We start from the raw sequence: 25,581 nt of genomic DNA on the forward strand, positions 1-25,581 counted from the left end.
AATCGACCGACATCATCCTGAAGCGAGCGAAAGCAAACTTGTTAAAGGATGGACATCCGTTTCCACGAGGAATACGAATCTTACTCTGCTGGAGAAAACAATCAAAAGACTGATCAGAGAGTGCATGAAATATATTATCTATAGCCGTCGAAACGTAGATAACATACTCGCATGGAAGATTATCCATAACCGGATTGGAGGTTGTTAGATGGATAGATCGACCGACATCATCCTGAAGAGAGCAAAGGCAAACTTGTTAAAGGATGGACATTCGATTCCGAACAAAGGAATACGAATCTTACTCAACTGGGGAGGACGACTTCGACCCAAGAGCGCATGAGATACATTATCTATAGCCGTCGAAACGTAGATAACATACTCGCATGGAAGATTATCCATAACCGGGTTGTAGGTTGTTAAATGGATAAACGACCGAACAGAAAGGCATCGGGGTACCAGGACTAGGTATGCAAAGATGACCAATCAAAAGGGATAAAGTTGCTTACTTGGAGCAAATATCCAAAGGGAAGACCCACTGGGGACAATACTGCTTGATCAAGGCAAGTATCCAGAGGGGACAAGACCATCAATACCGCAAACTGGGTACTGATAACTGCAAAGAGGGGATTACATCTACCGATTTGTAGGTAGAAAACCACGGAAAAGGTAACCAGTCATCAACTAGGATGAGCACAAAGGGTTAACTCCACCAAGGGGAGAACGTGGGATTTTACAACTACCAGCTTGTAGGTAGAAAACCACAAAGATCGGACTTACAGCTACCGGGTTGCAGGTAGAGGCCAACAAATAGAATGAACCACAAAGGTTACCTCTGCTAGGGGATGAAAGTGGGATTTTACAACTACCGGTTTGTAGGTAGAAAACCACAAAGATAGGACTTACAACTACCGGTTTGCAGGTAGATGCCACAAAAGATTTCGCTGAGGCTAAGATAAACGAGTGCCGGTTAGTGAGCCACTATTCATTTATGCCCCAGGGAAGCACAAGAGACAGTCAATGGAAAGCCAATTTAGGATCGATCCAAAAAGGCATACTGAATCAAGACTCATCCTAATGAGGAAAGAACTCAATAGGGAAAACCCATCCCAAAAGGGAGGGAACGGACACAACCGTCATCCACGAGGATCTAACTCAGTGGGGAGTGCAGAAGGAAATGGTAGACACTTTCTGCTTAAGGGGTAGACTTTACGTGGAGAGATTAGACACACCCACATCTGCTAGGAGACCACTTGGTAGACCCAGGTTTTCTTTCACCGACGGATGAGGAAATAAACCTCTCCGGGGGGTACCAATCCTGAATGCTGTCAGGAGCAACGGTAGCAAATGAGCCGTACAGCTGTTTGAGCAATGCTCCACCTCTGCCGGGGATACGATCTGATGGGTCAACACATGAATGCACATGTTTGAATTTTTCTATGGCGTAATGCTCCATATTGAATGGAAATGCTACGCGATTTTGAGGATGCAATGATTACTATATGCAAAATGCAAATGATGAAAACTCCGCTGGGGAGCCCAAAGATCAGATACTCCAACTCTGTGGGGGGACTCTACTTGAAGAAATCTGCTTGAGGAAAACTCTGCAGGGAGAGCACCGACTTCTCACTCATGCTGGAGAACAGAGATACTGAGCGTCAACCAGACCTCTGGTGAAAATAGACAGGCATTGATGAAGTTCCTCATGCCAGCAACTCTGTTGAGGAATCTGTCCGAGGGAAATGACGGAGTGCTGGGATGTCAATCCACCAAGTGCCGAATCTTCACAGACAAATACCCATGTCGGGGAGAAGAGAAGACTGCTCTGTTGGAGAGACGAAAGTTGAAGTCTTCAATACACCTTCTGCTTGAGAACTGCCCCATGAAAATGTTCCACCAGCACCCTTGCTGAGGATGCCCCACAATAGGGCTCAAAAAGCACTCTACTGGAGATGCCCCACAATAGGGCTAACAGGGACTTGGAGGAAGAATATTGCACTGCCGGGGACATGAAGATGAACAACTTCAACCAACACTGCACTGAGCAACCTCGCTGAGGAGAAACCGCAAGAGGTTCTACAGGAAAAAACAACGTCATGCTCGAGATACGAACAAATGTCTTACCTGTTGGTAATCATACCACCCTTGGGAGAGCACTGCGGGTCTCCTAAGTATCCTTCCATCATTGTGAATGTTCACTTTACTTAAGAACAATTTTTGAAAAATTCGTTTATTTTGAAAACAATGATACTTTATCAATTAAAACATGCAAAACATTTGTTGAGTTGAAACAAATAAGAGTGCAAATAATTGGATAAAAGCTCAAATCGATGTGAGGGAATGGTAGTCTGCAAAGGGCGAGACTCCATAGATCTGTACAAGTTTGAAATCGGTGATATATATTGGAGAGGGCTACATTGAACGTAATGACCTTTCCTCTACCATTCCGAATTTTCGATGTATTCAAAGCTTCAGTCGACGATGAATCGAGAATCCCTGACGGACGATAGATGTAGAGCACAGTCTTGTCAGGATGCAGTTACTTGCCAGATCCCTAATTTTTGCCTAGATTGCCCCAATGTGAGGTGCTCAATCTAGCGGGATGCAAAATTTTTCCAATGTCTCTAACTTTTGCCTGGATTGCCCTTTCGGGTTTTCAATCCACCGAGACGCTCCTTTTTGCCTAAGTTGCCCTTTGGGGTGTTCGACTTAGCGAGCTGTTTTGCTTTTTTTCATTTTTAGGCTAAGTATTTCTTGACTGCATCTGGATTCACAGGACGAGTGAACTTCTCCATCCATTGTTGTAAGTGTCAAAGCATTGCCTGAAAAGGCTCTCTTGACAACATACGGACATTCATAGCTTAGAGTTCACTTGCCCCTGGAATCGGGCACGAAAGACAAGACTTTCTTGAGCACAAGGTCCCTCGGAACACACGAGGCTTGACCTTCTTGTCGAATGCTTTCATCACTCTCTGCTGATATAACTGACCATGACACATGGCAGTCAATCTCTTCTTCTCGATTCAGCATCAGTCAACTTGGGACTTTGAGGGTGCTATTTTTCTCTTGTTTCTTTCTTTCTTTTTCTTTCTTTTGATTTGGATTTCTTTTGATTTCTTTTGATTTTGCACCCTCCTCTCTTTCTTTTTTTTATGCCCCAGTTGGCTGTTCTGCTGATTCTCGAGATGCAGCTGAGTGATCTTCTTTTCTTGCTCAAGAAGTCGGGAAATCTCGTCAGGAATCCCTTCAACATCATCTTCTTCCGCTTCGAATACAGGGAATTCAAAATTGGGAGATGACGTCTGATCATTATGTTCAATGGGTCTACGAAACAACCTGCATAATGATTTTGATATGAAAAGCTTTTTGAAAATCAAACAAGACAATCGTTATGCAGATGAAAAGATTGCTTTTATTCTTGTTTTTTAGGGTTTTTTGTGATCACCAATTTCATGCGAAAAGCGAAAAGGGAAAACAAATGGAAAAACAAATGTTTTAACATGCTTTTATTTGAATGAAAATATCATTGCACAAAATGTTGCCAACAAGGTCATCACTTCTCCTTTTGGCATGGGAGAAGGGTTTTTAAACAAAGTGATTATTACTCTGACTTCTGAACAACTGTAGGAACACCCACAGTGACCCAATTGTGATAGATCCCGCCAGGGATAACAACTGTCAGTATCCTTTGCATCAGCAGCCTCTGCTTTTGAACAACCCTCCTTGTCGAAGACCTCGGAAGACAAGTCAGCGTCAGCCCATGACTTGTTATCTTCAAGCTTGATTAACATGGGGACCCAAGTCTTCAAAATTCAGAATACCTGACCTCACAAGATCTTGAACTTTCATCTTCAACTGAAAGCAACTATCCACATCATGACCAGGAGCACCCGAATGATACACACACTGCTGCTCAGGCCTATACCACCACCGGGGGTTGACGGGTACGGCCGGCGGGTCTCTGGAAGTAATCAAGTTCCGCTCTATCAAAGAGGGATACAACTCTGAGTATGACATAGGAACCGGGTCAAAAATGATCCTCTTCCTCTCACTACCCGTATTGGCTTGATTATCATTGGGAGGCTGGTAAGCCTGCTGCTGAGGACGATGTTGCTGATGTTGATATTGCTGAGTTGGTCTTCTCTGTTGCTGTGGAGTTTGAGTTGTTGGGATAGTCACAGCGGCGACCTGACTATATTGTCCCCTGTTTGCACTCCTCCGACGGTGCACAACATTTGTTTCACTTTCTCCCCTTTTGGGTGCCCCAGAGAATGGCTTCTTAGAATTCGAAGAACTTGAAGAGTCAGGATCTTGTATCTTTCCTGCTTTGATAAGGCTCTCAGTTCTTTCCCCACAGACAACAACATCAGAAAAGCTACTGAACGGGAAACTTCCCATGCGGTCCATGAACACACCTTGCAAGGTTCCAATGAACATGTCAGTCAGCTCTCTCTCCAACATAGGAGGTTGCACTCTTGCGGCCAGCTCACGCCATCTCTAGGCGTACTCTTTGAAGCTTTCCTTGGATTTCTGACACAAACTCTGCAATTGAGTTCGGCTCGGCGCCATGTCCATGTTGTGCTTGTATTGCCTCAGAAAGGCTTCACCCAGATCTTTCCAGCTTCTGACTGATTCTTTTTTCAGGTCCATGTACCAGTCCAAAGATGCCCCGGACAAACTGTCTTGGAAAAAGTACATCCACATCTTTTCGTCGTCAGTGTAAGCAGAGATTTTCCTGAAGTAAGCCTGCATATGGGTGCGAGGACAGGAAGTACCATTGTACTTTTCGAATGAGGGTGCTTTGAACTTGTACGGGATTCTCAACCCCTCTACCAGCCCCATTTTGGGCAGCTGAAATTACAGGTCACCTGCTATTTTTGGAAACTTCTTGTCTGACCTCCAAATCTTCAACCTTGGTCTTTGATATGTCAAATGAGATTTATATGGACATGAATGAGGCCTTTCAAACCATCTCACACCTTCCAATCCATAAAATCAGGCACAGTTGATCACAGTTGACTTTCTAGGATTTCTGAAGAAATTCAGCTTGACTGATGACTTCTGAGCATCCAATCCTTGGCCAAACCACTTCAAAATGATCCTTAGACCATGTGAACTTGATAAATCAACCATAGGGCTTTGTTCCAATGAAAATAACATATGCTTGCTTGTTTGACTGATTCTCCTGACCAGTTGGACCTAATTTGTCAACTGAGCTTGCACTTGGGCAAATGGACAATGCAATGTTATGCAGTAGACCATGTTATGTTAATGACCTAATACGAAATGAATGTACAAAAGGTAGGATGCAAATTTGAGGTGCTACAGGGGGGGAGAATGTAATATTCCATATTCCCTTAAATGCTCAATTAGTTGTCAGTTAAGACCAATTGAGTTCCTATGTACTTTATCTATTATCATTTGTAAAAATTGGAGCTCCTATGTGCTCTAAATGTTGTCAATTAGGACCAACAGAGTAACCAGAAGACTCTGAAGAGATTAATTATTAATAAAGAGACAGACCAATATTAATAAGTACAAGAGAGGACAATTTTGGTAACATTAATAATTGGTCAATTGGTACTGGAAGATAAAATATCAATTGGGATATTTTTATTACTACCTAATATTATAATATATATAAAGTATATGTTATATATTTGTGTGGTGTAGAAAGAAAGAAAAGAAGAAGTGGATAAGAAGAGAGGTAGTAGATAAGATAGAAAGAGAGAGTTATCAGAAAGAAAAAGGGGAAAAGAGGAAAAAAGGGAGAAAGGAAGAAGAAAAGAGAAAGAAGAAGGAAGTCATGGAACCACCATCATCATGTCATCTTCATCATCATCATCAATTGGTACTGGAAGATAAAAAATCAATTGGGATATTTTTATTACTACCTAATATTATAATATATATAAAGTATATGTTATATATTTGTGTGGTGTAGAAAGAAAGAAAATAAGAAGTGGATAAGAAGAGAGGTAGTAGGTAAGATAGAAAGAGAGAGTTATCAGAAAGAAAAAGGGGAAAAGAGGAAAAAAGGGAGAAAGGAAGAAGAAAAGAGAAAGAAGAAGGAAGCCATGGAACCACCATTATCATGTCATCTTCATCATCATCATCACCACTTTCTACTCACCATCTTCCCAATCTCCATGTGTCCAAGGTGAGTTCTAGTTAGAACCTTTGATTGTAGACATTAGGGTTTGAACAAACCATAAAATAATTAGAATGGTTAATAACAAGTTAATGAGTTGTTATCTTAATCATGAAAACTTCCATGGATGATGGTGTTGTTATATGTGTCCAAGGTGAGTTCTACTCACCATCTCCATGTGTCCAAGGTGAGTTCTAGTTAGAACCTTTGATTGTAGACATTAGGGTTTGAACAAACCATAAAATAATTAGAATGGTTAATAACAAGTTGATGAGTTGTTATATGGATTTTGGGAAACAGGGTGTTTAATGATATATGTTGGTGATCCTTAAGTGTATTGGTTGTTTGATTCATTTGATCAATCTATTGACATGAATTAATTATTTGATGAATTAAAATATGTCACCAATGGGGTTCAAACCCGGGACCTCCTTGAAATTGTACAAGCCTTACCACTAGGCCAAAGATGTTATTGTTGAATACTTATGCAATGAATAAATGTTAATCTAAATCTTGATTAAGATAGATTAATGAATTAATTGAGGGTTATAACCCCGTTTTGGACACGGACGGATGCGTTAGAAAGATAATGTAAAGGGCTATTATTATTGTTCCATGTTATAAAATACTATGTGATTTATATATGCTATGAATTATATTATGATGAAAGTTAAATATGGTTGTTATTTTGAAGGTGAAATAACACGATTAAAAACCTTACAAAGATGAGTGAGAAAACCTAGGAGAATAACTTGACTAATAACTTAGAAAGATAATCTAGGTTATGGAACATGTGTGATATATGTATGAGAAAATGGTATTCCTTCGTATGACGCTTATGTGGGGTCGTGGACGAATTCTTGCCATGATTGAGAATGAGGCGCATTGTATGGAACATTCCAGGTTATTATTTGTGTATTGTGGTGAATGAAGTCACTTGTGATTGATGAATTTTGTTATGGTTCGTGGAACCGATGATTGGTGAAATCGATCATGTATTCAGAATGTGTGTTTTCTGTGATGGTACACATCTCTATTGGTATGCTTAGACGTGTAAGCATTGAGATGTGGGACCAATGATTCGAGCCTCAATTAGGTTTGAGCCCCAACCATGGAGGACATGGGGGAAAGGTGGACACCTAAGTGGGTTATAGTCCCATACGGTGAAAGAGACTCAAAGTGGGTAAAGTCCCATACGAGTGATGGTTCTTAAAAGTGGGTTCGAGTCCCATAGGGGAACCTGATATCCACTGCGAAAGTCGAATCATACGAGCATGCATGAACCGGGCCTGACTTAGACGTAAGTCCGTTCGGGAATTGATATTTCGTGATCTGAATAATGATCGAGGTTGAGTTATGAGGACTCAGATGCATGTTGCCATACAATTGAAAGTCAGTTTCCCCATCGCTCAAGTCTTCGTTCCCTTGTTGACTTGAGTTGGATATGAGTTGAATATTGATTAGAAAACCTGTAGAGCCGAGTGGACCCATATGATAGGAGAACTCACTGAGATTATTATCTCATCCCATTATTGTTGTTATTTTTCAGGTAACCCTTACAGGTTGAATCTATGAGAAGCTGTTATGGATGTTTCAAGGGATACCGTTTATCATGATCTTCTGCTGTGGAGTTGTGTGCAATGAAGATATTGCACATAGTTCTTAGATTTTTATAGTTTAGGCAATATTGTATAACATGTTCCATTGATTTTTTAGTTTGGACATGTGCATATATTGATGCCATTAGGCACTTATGTTGGATCAGTAATAATTATTAACACTTGTATGATATTATTCTAGATATATATTATACGGGTTGTTACAATTTGTATTTGTCATATTCAAATTGTATTACGGTATATTATATGTAAACAAAACTCAATATTTTTCTTCTCCATCGCCAAATCTTAGGTTTCTTCATCACTAAGAAACAATGTTAAAAAACTATAAATGAATGATTCATATTATATATAAATGGGTAACAACTGAAACTACATAATCAAGATCAATATTATTTGTATTCGGCATATTCACATTGCACTATGGTATACTATATGTAAATAAATTCTATAATTTTCTTCTCCATCATGAAATTTTAGGTTTCTTCATCACTAAGTAACAAATTTAAAGGATTATAAATTAACGATTCATATTATATATAAACGGTTAATAAGTGAAACTACGTAATAAAGCTCAATTGTAATTGTATTTGTCACATTCACACTGTATTTTAGTATATTAAATGTAAAAAAAATTAATATTCTATTCTCAATCACCAAATCTTAGGTTTCTTCATCACTAAGCAATAAAGTGAAAAAAATATAAATGAATGATTCATATTATATATAAATGGGTAACAACTTAAATTACATAATCAAGATCAATATTATTTGTATTAAGCATATTCACATTGTATTATGGTATATTATACGTAAATAAATTCAATAATTTTCTTCTCCATCATCAAATTTTAGGTTTCTTCATCCCTAAGTAACAAAGTTAAAGTACTATAAATTAATGATTCATATTATATATAAATGGTTAATAAGTGAAATTACATAATCAAACTCAATTTTATTTGTATTCGTCATATTCACATTGTATTATGGTATATTATATGTAAAAAAGAATTTAATATTTTTCTTCTCCATCACCAAATTTTAGGTTTCTTCATCACTAAGCAACAAAGTGAAAAAACTATAAATGAATGATTCATATTATATATAAATGGATAACAAGTGAAATTACATAATCAAGATCAATATTATTTGTATTCGGCATATTCACATTGTAATATGGTCTATTATATGTAAATAAATTCAATAATTTTCTTCTCCATCACCAAATTTTAGGTTTCTTCATCACTAAGTAACAAAGTTAAAGGACTATAAATCAGTGATTCATATTATATATAAATGGTTAACAACTAAAATTACATAATAAAGCTTAATATTATTTGTATTCGTCATATTCATATTATATAATGGTATATTATATGTAAAAAAGAATTTAATATTTTTTTTATCCATCACCAAATTTTAGGTTTCTTCTTACAAAGTTAAAAAACTATAAATGAATGATTCATATAATATATAAATAGGTAACAAGTGAATTTACATAATCAAGATCAACATTAGTCATATTCGGCATATTCACATTGTTATATGGTATATTATATGTAAATAAATTCAATAATTTTCTTCCCTATCACCAAATTTTAGGTTTCTTCATCACTAATTCACAAATTTGTAAGACTATGAATTAATGATTCATATTATATGTAAATGGTTAATAAATGAAATTACATAATAAAGCTCAATATTATTTGTATTCGCCATATTCACATTGTATTATGGTATATTATATGTAAAAAAAACTCAATATTTTCCTTCTCCATCACCAAATTTTAGGTTTCTTTATCACTAAGCATCAAAGTGAAAAAACTATAAATGAATGATTCATATTATATATATATATGGGTAACAAGTGAAATTACATAATCAAGATCAATATTATTTGTATTCGGCATATTCACATTGTATTATGGTATACTATATGTAAATAAATTCTATAATTTTCTTCTCCATCACCAAACTTTAAGTTTCTTCATCACTAAGTAACAAATTTAAAGGATTATAAATTAATGATTCATATTATATATAAACTGTTAATAAGTGAAATTACATAATAAAGCTCAATTGTAATTGTATTTGTGATATTCACACTGTATTATGGTATATTATATGTAAAAAATAATTAATATTTTCTTCTCAATCACCAAATTTAAGGTTTCTTCATCACTGAGCAACAAAGGAAAAAATATAAAAGAATGATTCATATTATATATAAATGGGTAACAACTTAAATTACATAATCAAGATCAATATTATTTGTATTCGGCATATTTACATTGTATTATGGTATATAATATGTAAATAAATTCAATAATTTTTGTCTCCATCACCAAATTTTAGGTTTCTTCATCCCTAAGTAACAAAGTTAAAGTACTATAAATTAATGATTCATATTATATATAAATGGCTAACAACTAAAATTACATAATAAAACTCAATTTTATTTGTATTCGCCATATTCAAATTGTATTATGGTATATTATAATAAAAAACAACTCAATATTTTTCTTCTCCATAACCAAATTTTAGGTTTCTTCATCACTAAGAAACAATGTTAAAAAACTATAAATGAATGTTTGATATTATATATAAATGGGTAACAACTGAAACTACATAATCAAGATCAATATTATTTGTATTCAGCATATTCAGATTGTATTATGGTATACTATATGTAAATAAATTCTATAATTTTCTTCTCCATCACAAAATTTTAAGTTTCTTCATCACTAACTAACAAATGTAAAGGATTATAAATTAATGATTCATATTATATATAAACGGTTAAAAGTGAAATTACGTAATAAAGCTCAATTGTAATTGTATTTGTCATATTCACACTGTATTATGGTATATTATATGTAAAAAAAATTAATATATTCTTCTCAATCACCAAATTTAAGGTTTCTTCATCACTAAGCAACAAAGGAAAAAAATATAAATGAATGATTCATATTATATATAAATGGTTAACAACTTAAATTACATAATTAAGATCAATATTATTTGTATTCAACATATTTACATTGTATTATGGTATATAATATGTAAATAAATTCAATAATTTTCTTCTCCATCACCAAATTTTAGGTTTCTTCATCCCTAAGTAACAAAGTTAAAGTACTATAAATTAATGATTAATATTATATATAAATGGTTAATAAGTGAAATTACATTATAAAACTCAACTTTATTTGTATTCGTCATATTCACATTGTATTATGGTATAATATATGTAATTTTTTTTAAATATTTTCCTTCTCCATCATTAAGCAACAAAGTGAAAAAACTATAAATGAATGATTCATATTATATATAAATGGTTAACAAGTGAAATTACATAATCAAGATCAATATTATTTGTATTCGCCATATTCACATTGTAATATGGTATATTATATGTAAATAAATTCAATAATTTTCTTCTCCATCACCAAATTTAACGTTTCTTCATCACTAACTAACAAAGTTAAACGACTATAAATTAATGATTCATATTATATATAAATGATCAACAACTGAAATTACATAATATAGCTCAATATTATTTGTATTCGTCATATTCACATTATATTATGGTATATTATATGCTAAAAAGAATTTAATATTTTTTTTCCATCACCAAATTTTAGGTTTCTTCATCACAAAGAAATAAAGTTAAAAAACTATAAATGAATGATTCATATTATATATAAATAGGTAACAAGTTAAATTACATAATAAAGATCAACATTATTCGTATTCGGCATATTCACATTGTATTATGGTATATTATATGTAAAGAAATTCAATAATTTTCTTCTCCGTCAGCAACTTTTAGGTTTTTTCATTACTAAGTAACAAAGTTGAAGGACTATAAATTAATTATTCATATTATATATAAATGGTTAATAAGTCAAATTACATAATAAAACTCAGTATTATTTGTATTCGCCATATTCAAATTGTATTATGGTATATTATAATTAAAAAAACCTCAATATTTTTCTTCTCCATCACCAAATTTTAGGTTTCTTTATCACTAAGCATCAAAGTGAAAAAACTCTAAATGAATGATTCATATTATATATATATGGGTAACAAGTGAAATTACATAATCAAGATCAATATTATTTGTATTCGGCATATTCACATTGTATTATGGTATACTATATGTAAAAAAATTCTATAATTTTCTTCTCCATCACCAAACTTTAAGTTTCTTCATCACTAATTCACAAAGTTGTAAGACTATGAATTAATGATTCATATTATATGTAAATGGTTAATAAATGAAATTACATAATAAAGCTCAATATTATTTGTATTCGCCATATTCACATTGTATTATGGTATATTATATGTAAAAAAAACTCAATATTTTCCTTCTCCATCACCAAATTTTAGGTTTCTTTATCACTAAGCATCAAAGTGAAAAAACTATAAATGAATGATTCATATTATATATATATATATATATATATGGGTAACAAGTGAAATTACATAATCAAGATCAATATTATTTGTATTCGGCATATTCACATTGTATTATGGTATACTATATGTAAATAAATTCTATAATTTTCTTCTCCATCACCAAACTTTAAGTTTCTTCATCACTAAGTAACAAATTTAAAGGATTATAAATTAATGATTCATATTATATATAAACTGTTAATAAGTGAAATTACATAATAAAGCTCAATTGTAATTGTATTTGTGATATTCACACTGTATTATGGTATATTATATGTAAAAAATAATTAATATTTTCTTCTCAATCACCAAATTTAAGGTTTCTTCATCACTGAGCAACAAAGGAAAAAATATAAAAGAATGATTCATATTATATATAAATGGGTAACAACTTAAATTACATAATCAAGATCAATATTATTTGTATTCGGCATATTTACATTGTATTATGGTATATAATATGTAAATAAATTCAATAATTTTTGTCTCCATCACCAAATTTTAGGTTTCTTCATCCCTAAGTAACAAAGTTAAAGTACTATAAATTAATGATTCATATTATATATAAATGGCTAACAACTAAAATTACATAATAAAACTCAATTTTATTTGTATTCGCCATATTCAAATTGTATTATGGTATATTATAATAAAAAACAACTCAATATTTTTCTTCTCCATAACCAAATTTTAGGTTTCTTCATCACTAAGAAACAATGTTAAAAAACTATAAATGAATGTTTGATATTATATATAAATGGGTAACAACTGAAACTACATAATCAAGATCAATATTATTTGTATTCAGCATATTCAGATTGTATTATGGTATACTATATGTAAATAAATTCTATAATTTTCTTCTCCATCACAAAATTTTAAGTTTCTTCATCACTAACTAACAAATGTAAAGGATTATAAATTAATGATTCATATTATATATAAACGGTTAAAAGTGAAATTACGTAATAAAGCTCAATTGTAATTGTATTTGTCATATTCACACTGTATTATGGTATATTATATGTAAAAAAATTAATATATTCTTCTCAATCACCAAATTTAAGGTTTCTTCATCACTAAGCAACAAAGGAAAAAATATAAATGAATGATTCATATTATATATAAATGGTTAACAACTTAAATTACATAATTAAGATCAATATTATTTGTATTCAGCATATTTACATTGTATTATGGTATATAATATGTAAATAAATTCAATAATTTTCTTCTCCATCACCAAATTTTAGGTTTCTTCATCCCTAAGTAACAAAGTTAAAGTACTATAAATTAATGATTAATATTATATATAAATGGTTAATAAGTGAAATTACATTATAAAACTCAACTTTATTTGTATTCGTCATATTCACATTGTATTATGGTATAATATATGTAATTTTTTTTTAATATTTTCCTTCTCCATCATTAAGCAACAAAGTGAAAAAACTATAAATGAATGATTCATATTATATATAAATGGTTAACAAGTGAAATTACATAATCAAGATCAATATTATTTGTATTCGCCATATTCACATTGTAATATGGTATATTATATGTAAATAAATTCAATAATTTTCTTCTCCATCACCAAATTTAACGTTTCTTCATCACTAACTAACAAAGTTAAACGACTATAAATTAATGATTCATATTATATATAAATGGTCAACAACTGAAATTACATAATATAGCTCAATATTATTTGTATTCGTCATATTCAAATTATATTATGGTATATTATATGCTAAAAAGAATTTAATATTTTTTTTCTCCATCACCAAATTTTAGGTTTCTTCATCACAAAGAAATAAAGTTAAAAAACTATAAATGAATGATTCATATTATATATAAATAGGTAACAAGTTAAATTACATAATAAAGATCAACATTATTCGTATTCGGCATATTCACATTGTATTATGGTATATTATATGTAAATAAATTCAATAATTTTCTTCTCCGTCAGCAAATTTTAGGTTTCTTCATCACTAATTCACAAAGTTGTAAGACTATGAATTAATGATTCATATTATATGTAAATGGTTAATAAATGAAATTACATAATAAAGCTCAATATTATTTGTATTCGCCATATTCACATTGTATTATGGTATATTATATGTAAAAAAAACTCAATATTTTCCTTCTCCATCACCAAATTTTAGGTTTATTTATCACTAAGCATCAAAGTGAAAAAACTATAAATGAATGATTCATATTATATATATATATGGGTAACAAGTGAAATTACATAATCAAGATCAATATTATTTGTATTCGGCATATTCACATTGTATTATGGTATACTATATGTAAATAAATTCTATAATTTTCTTCTCCATCACCAAACTTTAAGTTTCTTCATCACTAAGTAACAAATTTAAAGGATTATAAATTAATGATTCATATTATATATAAACTGTTAATAAGTGAAATTACATAATAAAGCTCAATTGTAATTGTATTTGTGATATTCACACTGTATTATGGTATATTATATGTAAAAAATAATTAATATTTTCTTCTCAATCACCAAATTTAAGGTTTCTTCATCACTGAGCAACAAAGGAAAAAATATAAAAGAATGATTCATATTATATATAAATGGGTAACAACTTAAATTACATAATCAAGATCAATATTATTTGTATTCGGCATATTTACATTGTATTATGGTATATAATATGTAAATAAATTCAATAATTTTTGTCTCCATCACCAAATTTTAGGTTTCTTCATCCCTAAGTAACAAAGTTAAAGTACTATAAATTAATGATTCATATTATATATAAATGGCTAACAACTAAAATTACATAATAAAACTCAATTTTATTTGTATTCGCCATATTCAAATTGTATTATGGTATATTATAATAAAAAACAACTCAATATTTTTCTTCTCCATAACCAAATTTTAGGTTTCTTCATCACTAAGAAACAATGTTAAAAAACTATAAATGAATGTTTGATATTATATATAAATGGGTAACAACTGAAACTACATAATCAAGATCAATATTATTTGTATTCAGCATATTCAGATTGTATTATGGTATACTATATGTAAATAAATTCTATAATTTTCTTCTCCATCACAAAATTTTAAGTTTCTTCATCACTAACTAACAAATGTAAAGGATTATAAATTAATGATTCATATTATATATAAACGGTTAAAAGTGAAATTACGTAATAAAGCTCAATTGTAATTGTATTTGTCATATTCACACTGTATTATGGTATATTATATGTAAAAAAAATTAATATATTCTTCTCAATCACCAAATTTAAGGTTTCTTCATCACTAAGCAACAAAGGAAAAAAATATAAATGAATGATTCATATTATATATAAATGGTTAACAACTTAAATTACATAATTAAGATCAATATTATTTGTATTCAGCATATTTACATTGTATTATGGTATATAATATGTAAATAAATTCAATAATTTTCTTCTCCATCACCAAATTTTAGGTTTCTTCATCCCTAAGTAACAAAGTTAAAGTACTATAAATTAATGATTAATATTATATATAAATGGTTAATAAGTGAAATTACATTATAAAACTCAACTTTATTTGTATTCGTCATATTCACATTGTATTATGGTATAATATATGTAATTTTTTTTAATATTTTCCTTCTCCATCATTAAGCAACAAAGTGAAAAAACTATAAATGAATGATTCATATTATATATAAATGGTTAACAAGTGAAATTACATAATCAAGATCAATATTATTTGTATTCGCCATATTCACATTGTAATATGGTATATTATATGTAAATAAATTCAATAATTTTCTTCTCCATCACCAAATTTAACGTTTCTTCATCACTAACTAACAAAGTTAAACGACTATAAATTAATGATTCATATTATATATAAATGGTCAACAACTGAAATTACATAATATAGCTCAATATTATTTGTATTCGTCATATTCAAATTATATTATGGTATATTATATGCTAAAAAGAATTTAATATTTTTTTTCTCCATCACCAAATTTTAGGTTTCTTCATCACAAAGAAATAAAGTTAAAAAACTATAAATGAATGATTCATATTATATATAAATAGGTAACAAGTTAAATTACATAATAAAGATCAACATTATTCGTATTCGGCATATTCACATTGTATTATGGTATATTATATGTAAATAAATTCAATAATTTTCTTCTCCGTCAGCAAATTTTAGGTTTCTTCATCACTAATTCACAAAGTTGTAAGACTATGAATTAATGATTCATATTATATGTAAATGGTTAATAAATGAAATTACATAATAAAGCTCAATATTATTTGTATTCGCCATATTCACATTGTATTATGGTATATTATATGTAAAAAAAACTCAATATTTTCCTTCTCCATCACCAAATTTTAGGTTTATTTATCACTAAGCATCAAAGTGAAAAAACTATAAATGAATGATTCATATTATATATATATATGGGTAACAAGTGAAATTACATAATCAAGATCAATATTATTTGTATTCGGCATATTCACATTGTATTATGGTATACTATATGTAAATAAATTCTATAATTTTCTTCTCCATCACCAAACTTTAAGTTTCTTCATCACTAAGTAACAAATTTAAAGGATTATAAATTAATGATTCATATTATATATAAACTGTTAATAAGTGAAATTACATAATAAAGCTCAATTGTAATTGTATTTGTGATATTCACACTGTATTATGGTATATTATATGTAAAAAATAATTAATATTTTCTTCTCAATCACCAAATTTAAGGTTTCTTCATCACTGAGCAACAAAGGAAAAAATATAAAAGAATGATTCATATTATATATAAATGGGTAACAACTTAAATTACATAATCAAGATCAATATTATTTGTATTCGGCATATTTACATTGTATTATGGTATATAATATGTAAATAAATTCAATAATTTTTGTCTCCATCACCAAATTTTAGGTTTCTTCATCCCTAAGTAACAAAGTTAAAGTACTATAAATTAATGATTCATATTATATATAAATGGCTAACAACTAAAATTACATAATAAAACTCAATTTTATTTGTATTCGCCATATTCAAATTGTATTATGGTATATTATAATAAAAAACAACTCAATATTTTTCTTCTCCATAACCAAATTTTAGGTTTCTTCATCACTAAGAAACAATGTTAAAAAACTATAAATGAATGTTTGATATTATATATAAATGGGTAACAACTGAAACTACATAATCAAGATCAATATTATTTGTATTCAGCATATTCAGATTGTATTATGGTATACTATATGTAAATAAATTATATAATTTTCTTCTCCATCACAAAATTTTAAGTTTCTTCATCACTAACTAACAAATGTAAAGGATTATAAATTAATGATTCATATTATATATAAACGGTTAAAAGTGAAATTACGTAATAAAGCTCAATTGTAATTGTATTTGTCATATTCACACTGTATTATGGTATATTATATGTAAAAAAAATTAATATATTCTTCTCAATCACCAAATTTAAGGTTTCTTCATCACTAAGCAACAAAGGAAAAAAATATAAATGAATGATTCATATTATATATAAATGGTTAACAACTTAAATTACATAATTAAGATCAATATTATTTGTATTCAACATATTTACATTGTATTATGGTATATAATATGTAAATAAATTCAATAATTTTCTTCTCCATCACCAAATTTTAGGTTTCTTCATCCCTAAGTAACAAAGTTAAAGTACTATAAATTAATGATTAATATTATATATAAATGGTTAATAAGTGAAATTACATTATAAAACTCAACTTTATTTGTATTCGTCATATTCACATTGTATTATGGTATAATATATGTAATTTTTTTTAAATATTTTCCTTCTCCATCATTAAGCAACAAAGTGAAAAAACTATAAATGAATGATTCATATTATATATAAATGGTTAACAAGTGAAATTACATAATCAAGATCAATATTATTTGTATTCGCCATATTCACATTGTAATATGGTATATTATATGTAAATAAATTCAATAATTTTCTTCTCCATCACCAAATTTAACGTTTCTTCATCACTAACTAACAAAGTTAAACGACTATAAATTAATGATTCATATTATATATAAATGATCAACAACTGAAATTACATAATATAGCTCAATATTATTTGTATTCGTCATATTCACATTATATTATGGTATATTATATGCTAAAAAGAATTTAATATTTTTTTTCCATCACCAAATTTTAGGTTTCTTCATCACAAAGAAATAAAGTTAAAAAACTATAAATGAATGATTCATATTATATATAAATAGGTAACAAGTTAAATTACATAATAAAGATCAACATTATTCGTATTCGGCATATTCACATTGTATTATGGTATATTATATGTAAAGAAATTCAATAATTTTCTTCTCCGTCAGCAACTTTTAGGTTTTTTCATTACTAAGTAACAAAGTTGAAGGACTATAAATTAATTATTCATATTATATATAAATGGTTAATAAGTCAAATTACATAATAAAACTCAGTATTATTTGTATTCGCCATATTCAAATTGTATTATGGTATATTATAATTAAAAAAACCTCAATATTTTTCTTCTCCATCACCAAATTTTAGGTTTCTTTATCACTAAGCATCAAAGTGAAAAAACTCTAAATGAATGATTCATATTATATATATATGGGTAACAAGTGAAATTACATAATCAAGATCAATATTATTTGTATTCGGCATATTCACATTGTATTATGGTATACTATATGTAAATAAATTCTATAATTTTCTTCTCCATCACCAAACTTTAAGTTTCTTCATCACTAATTCACAAAGTTGTAAGACTATGAATTAATGATTCATATTATATGTAAATGGTTAATAAATGAAATTACATAATAAAGCTCAATATTATTTGTATTCGCCATATTCACATTGTATTATGGTATATTATATGTAAAAAAAACTCAATATTTTCCTTCTCCATCACCAAATTTTAGGTTTCTTTATCACTAAGCATCAAAGTGAAAAAACTATAAATGAATGATTCATATTATATATATATATATGGGTAACAAGTGAAATTACATAATCAAGATCAATATTATTTGTATTCGGCATATTCACATTGTATTATGGTATACTATATGTAAATAAATTCTATAATTTTCTTCTCCATCACCAAACTTTAAGTTTCTTCATCACTAAGTAACAAATTTAAAGGATTATAAATTAATGATTCATATTATATATAAACTGTTAATAAGTGAAATTACATAATAAAGCTCAATTGTAATTGTATTTGTGATATTCACACTGTATTATGGTATATTATATGTAAAAAATAATTAATATTTTCTTCTCAATCACCAAATTTAAGGTTTCTTCATCACTGAGCAACAAAGGAAAAAATATAAAAGAATGATTCATATTATATATAAATGGGTAACAACTTAAATTACATAATCAAGATCAATATTATTTGTATTCGGCATATTTACATTGTATTATGGTATATAATATGTAAATAAATTCAATAATTTTTGTCTCCATCACCAAATTTTAGGTTTCTTCATCCCTAAGTAACAAAGTTAAAGTACTATAAATTAATGATTCATATTATATATAAATGGCTAACAACTAAAATTACATAATAAAACTCAATTTTATTTGTATTCGCCATATTCAAATTGTATTATGGTATATTATAATAAAAAACAACTCAATATTTTTCTTCTCCATAACCAAATTTTAGGTTTCTTCATCACTAAGAAACAATGTTAAAAAACTATAAATGAATGTTTGATATTATATATAAATGGGTAACAACTGAAACTACATAATCAAGATCAATATTATTTGTATTCAGCATATTCAGATTGTATTATGGTATACTATATGTAAATAAATTCTATAATTTTCTTCTCCATCACAAAATTTTAAGTTTCTTCATCACTAACTAACAAATGTAAAGGATTATAAATTAATGATTCATATTATATATAAACGGTTAAAAGTGAAATTACGTAATAAAGCTCAATTGTAATTGTATTTGTCATATTCACACTGTATTATGGTATATTATATGTAAAAAAAATTAATATATTCTTCTCAATCACCAAATTTAAGGTTTCTTCATCACTAAGCAACAAAGGAAAAAAATATAAATGAATGATTCATATTATATATAAATGGTTAACAACTTAAATTACATAATTAAGATCAATATTATTTGTATTCAGCATATTTACATTGTATTATGGTATATAATATGTAAATAAATTCAATAATTTTCTTCTCCATCACCAAATTTTAGGTTTCTTCATCCCTAAGTAACAAAGTTAAAGTACTATAAATTAATGATTAATATTATATATAAATGGTTAATAAGTGAAATTACATTATAAAACTCAACTTTATTTGTATTCGTCATATTCACATTGTATTATGGTATAATATATGTAATTTTTTTTTAATATTTTCCTTCTCCATCATTAAGCAACAAAGTGAAAAAACTATAAATGAATGATTCATATTATATATAAATGGTTAACAAGTGAAATTACATAATCAAGATCAATATTATTTGTATTCGCCATATTCACATTGTAATATGGTATATTATATGTAAATAAATTCAATAATTTTCTTCTCCATCACCAAATTTAACGTTTCTTCATCACTAACTAACAAAGTTAAACGACTATAAATTAATGATTCATATTATATATAAATGGTCAACAACTGAAATTACATAATATAGCTCAATATTATTTGTATTCGTCATATTCACATTATATTATGGTATATTATATGCTAAAAAGAATTTAATATTTTTTTTCCATCACCAAATTTTAGGTTTCTTCATCACAAAGAAATAAAGTTAAAAAACTATAAATGAATGATTCATATTATATATAAATAGGTAACAAGTTAAATTACATAATAAAGATCAACATTATTCGTATTCGGCATATTCACATTGTATTATGGTATATTATATGTAAATAAATTCAATAATTTTCTTCTCCGTCAGCAAATTTTAGGTTTCTTCATCACTAATTCACAAAGTTGTAAGACTATGAATTAATGATTCATATTATATGTAAATGGTTAATAAATGAAATTACATAATAAAGCTCAATATTATTTGTATTCGCCATATTCACATTGTATTATGGTATATTATATGTAAAAAAAACTCAATATTTTCCTTCTCCATCACCAAATTTTAGGTTTATTTATCACTAAGCATCAAAGTGAAAAAACTATAAATGAATGATTCATATTATATATATATATGGGTAACAAGTGAAATTACATAATCAAGATCAATATTATTTGTATTCGGCATATTCACATTGTATTATGGTATACTATATGTAAATAAATTCTATAATTTTCTTCTCCATCACCAAACTTTAAGTTTCTTCATCACTAAGTAACAAATTTAAAGGATTATAAATTAATGATTCATATTATATATAAACTGTTAATAAGTGAAATTACATAATAAAGCTCAATTGTAATTGTATTTGTGATATTCACACTGTATTATGGTATATTATATGTAAAAAATAATTAATATTTTCTTCTCAATCACCAAATTTAAGGTTTCTTCATCACTGAGCAACAAAGGAAAAAATATAAAAGAATGATTCATATTATATATAAATGGGTAACAACTTAAATTACATAATCAAGATCAATATTATTTGTATTCGGCATATTTACATTGTATTATGGTATATAATATGTAAATAAATTCAATAATTTTTGTCTCCATCACCAAATTTTAGGTTTCTTCATCCCTAAGTAACAAAGTTAAAGTACTATAAATTAATGATTCATATTATATATAAATGGCTAACAACTAAAATTACATAATAAAACTCAATTTTATTTGTATTCGCCATATTCAAATTGTATTATGGTATATTATAATAAAAAACAACTCAATATTTTTCTTCTCCATAACCAAATTTTAGGTTTCTTCATCACTAAGAAACAATGTTAAAAAACTATAAATGAATGTTTGATATTATATATAAATGGGTAACAACTGAAACTACATAATCAAGATCAATATTATTTGTATTCAGCATATTCAGATTGTATTATGGTATACTATATGTAAATAAATTATATAATTTTCTTCTCCATCACAAAATTTTAAGTTTCTTCATCACTAACTAACAAATGTAAAGGATTATAAATTAATGATTCATATTATATATAAACGGTTAAAAGTGAAATTACGTAATAAAGCTCAATTGTAATTGTATTTGTCATATTCACACTGTATTATGGTATATTATATGTAAAAAAAATTAATATATTCTTCTCAATCACCAAATTTAAGGTTTCTTCATCACTAAGCAACAAAGGAAAAAAATATAAATGAATGATTCATATTATATATAAATGGTTAACAACTTAAATTACATAATTAAGATCAATATTATTTGTATTCAACATATTTACATTGTATTATGGTATATAATATGTAAATAAATTCAATAATTTTCTTCTCCATCACCAAATTTTAGGTTTCTTCATCCCTAAGTAACAAAGTTAAAGTACTATAAATTAATGATTAATATTATATATAAATGGTTAATAAGTGAAATTACATTATAAAACTCAACTTTATTTGTATTCGTCATATTCACATTGTATTATGGTATAATATATGTAATTTTTTTAAATATTTTCCTTCTCCATCATTAAGCAACAAAGTGAAAAAACTATAAATGAATGATTCATATTATATATAAATGGTTAACAAGTGAAATTACATAATCAAGATCAATATTATTTGTATTCGCCATATTCACATTGTAATATGGTATATTATATGTAAATAAATTCAATAATTTTCTTCTCCATCACCAAATTTAACGTTTCTTCATCACTAACTAACAAAGTTAAACGACTATAAATTAATGATTCATATTATATATAAATGATCAACAACTGAAATTACATAATATAGCTCAATATTATTTGTATTCGTCATATTCACATTATATTATGGTATATTATATGCTAAAAAGAATTTAATATTTTTTTTCCATCACCAAATTTAGGTTTCTTCATCACAAAGAAATAAAGTTAAAAAACTATAAATGAATGATTCATATTATATATAAATAGGTAACAAGTTAAATTACATAATAAAGATCAACATTATTCGTATTCGGCATATTCACATTGTATTATGGTATATTATATGTAAAGAAATTCAATAATTTTCTTCTCCGTCAGCAACTTTTAGGTTTTTTCATTACTAAGTAACAAAGTTGAAGGACTATAAATTAATTATTCATATTATATATAAATGGTTAATAAGTCAAATTACATAATAAAACTCAGTATTATTTGTATTCGCCATATTCAAATTGTATTATGGTATATTATAATTAAAAAACCTCAATATTTTTCTTCTCCATCACCAAATTTTAGGTTTCTTTATCACTAAGCATCAAAGTGAAAAAACTCTAAATGAATGATTCATATTATATATATATGGGTAACAAGTGAAATTACATAATCAAGATCAATATTATTTGTATTCGGCATATTCACATTGTATTATGGTATACTATATGTAAATAAATTCTATAATTTTCTTCTCCATCACCAAACTTTAAGTTTCTTCATCACTAATTCACAAAGTTGTAAGACTATGAATTAATGATTCATATTATATGTAAATGGTTAATAAATGAAATTACATAATAAAGCTCAATATTATTTGTATTCGCCATATTCACATTGTATTATGGTATATTATATGTAAAAAAAACTCAATATTTTCCTTCTCCATCACCAAATTTTAGGTTTCTTTATCACTAAGCATCAAAGTGAAAAAACTATAAATGAATGATTCATATTATATATATATATATATGGGTAACAAGTGAAATTACATAATCAAGATCAATATTATTTGTATTCGGCATATTCACATTGTATTATGGTATACTATATGTAAATAAATTCTATAATTTTCTTCTCCATCACCAAACTTTAAGTTTCTTCATCACTAAGTAACAAATTTAAAGGATTATAAATTAATGATTCATATTATATATAAACTGTTAATAAGTGAAATTACATAATAAAGCTCAATTGTAATTGTATTTGTGATATTCACACTGTATTATGGTATATTATATGTAAAAAATAATTAATATTTTCTTCTCAATCACCAAATTTAAGGTTTCTTCATCACTGAGCAACAAAGGAAAAAATATAAAAGAATGATTCATATTATATATAAATGGGTAACAACTTAAATTACATAATCAAGATCAATATTATTTGTATTCGGCATATTTACATTGTATTATGGTATATAATATGTAAATAAATTCAATAATTTTTGTCTCCATCACCAAATTTTAGGTTTCTTCATCCCTAAGTAACAAAGTTAAAGTACTATAAATTAATGATTCATATTATATATAAATGGCTAACAACTAAAATTACATATTAAAACTCAATTTTATTTGTATTCGCCATATTCAAATTGTATTATGGTATATTATTTTAAAAAACAACTCAATATTTTTCTTCTCCATAACCAAATTTTAGGTTTCTTCATCACTAAGAAACAATGTTAAAAAACTATAAATGAATGTTTGATATTATATATAAATGGGTAACAACTGAAACTACATAATCAAGATCAATATTATTTGTATTCAGCATATTCAGATTGTATTATGGTATACTATATGTAAATAAATTCTATAATTTTCTTCTCCATCACAAAATTTTAAGTTTCTTCATCACTAACTAACAAATGTAAAGGATTATAAATTAATGATTCATATTATATATAAACGGTTAAAAGTGAAATTACGTAATAAAGCTCAATTGTAATTGTATTTGTCATATTCACACTGTATTATGGTATATTATATGTAAAAAAAATTAATATATTCTTCTCAATCACCAAATTTAAGGTTTCTTCATCACTAAGCAACAAAGGAAAAAAATATAAATGAATGATTCATATTATATATAAATGGTTAACAACTTAAATTACATAATTAAGATCAATATTATTTGTATTCAGCATATTTACATTGTATTATGGTATATAATATGTAAATAAATTCAATAATTTTCTTCTCCATCACCAAATTTTAGGTTTCTTCATCCCTAAGTAACAAAGTTAAAGTACTATAAATTAATGATTAATATTATATATAAATGGTTAATAAGTGAAATTACATTATAAAACTCAACTTTATTTGTATTCGTCATATTCACATTGTATTATGGTATAATATATGTAATTTTTTTTAAATTTTCC

Source organism: Lathyrus oleraceus, chromosome 7 (assembly GCF_024323335.1).
Source record: "Lathyrus oleraceus cultivar Zhongwan6 chromosome 7, CAAS_Psat_ZW6_1.0, whole genome shotgun sequence".
Classification (NCBI taxonomy): Eukaryota; Viridiplantae; Streptophyta; class Magnoliopsida; order Fabales; family Fabaceae; genus Lathyrus; species Lathyrus oleraceus.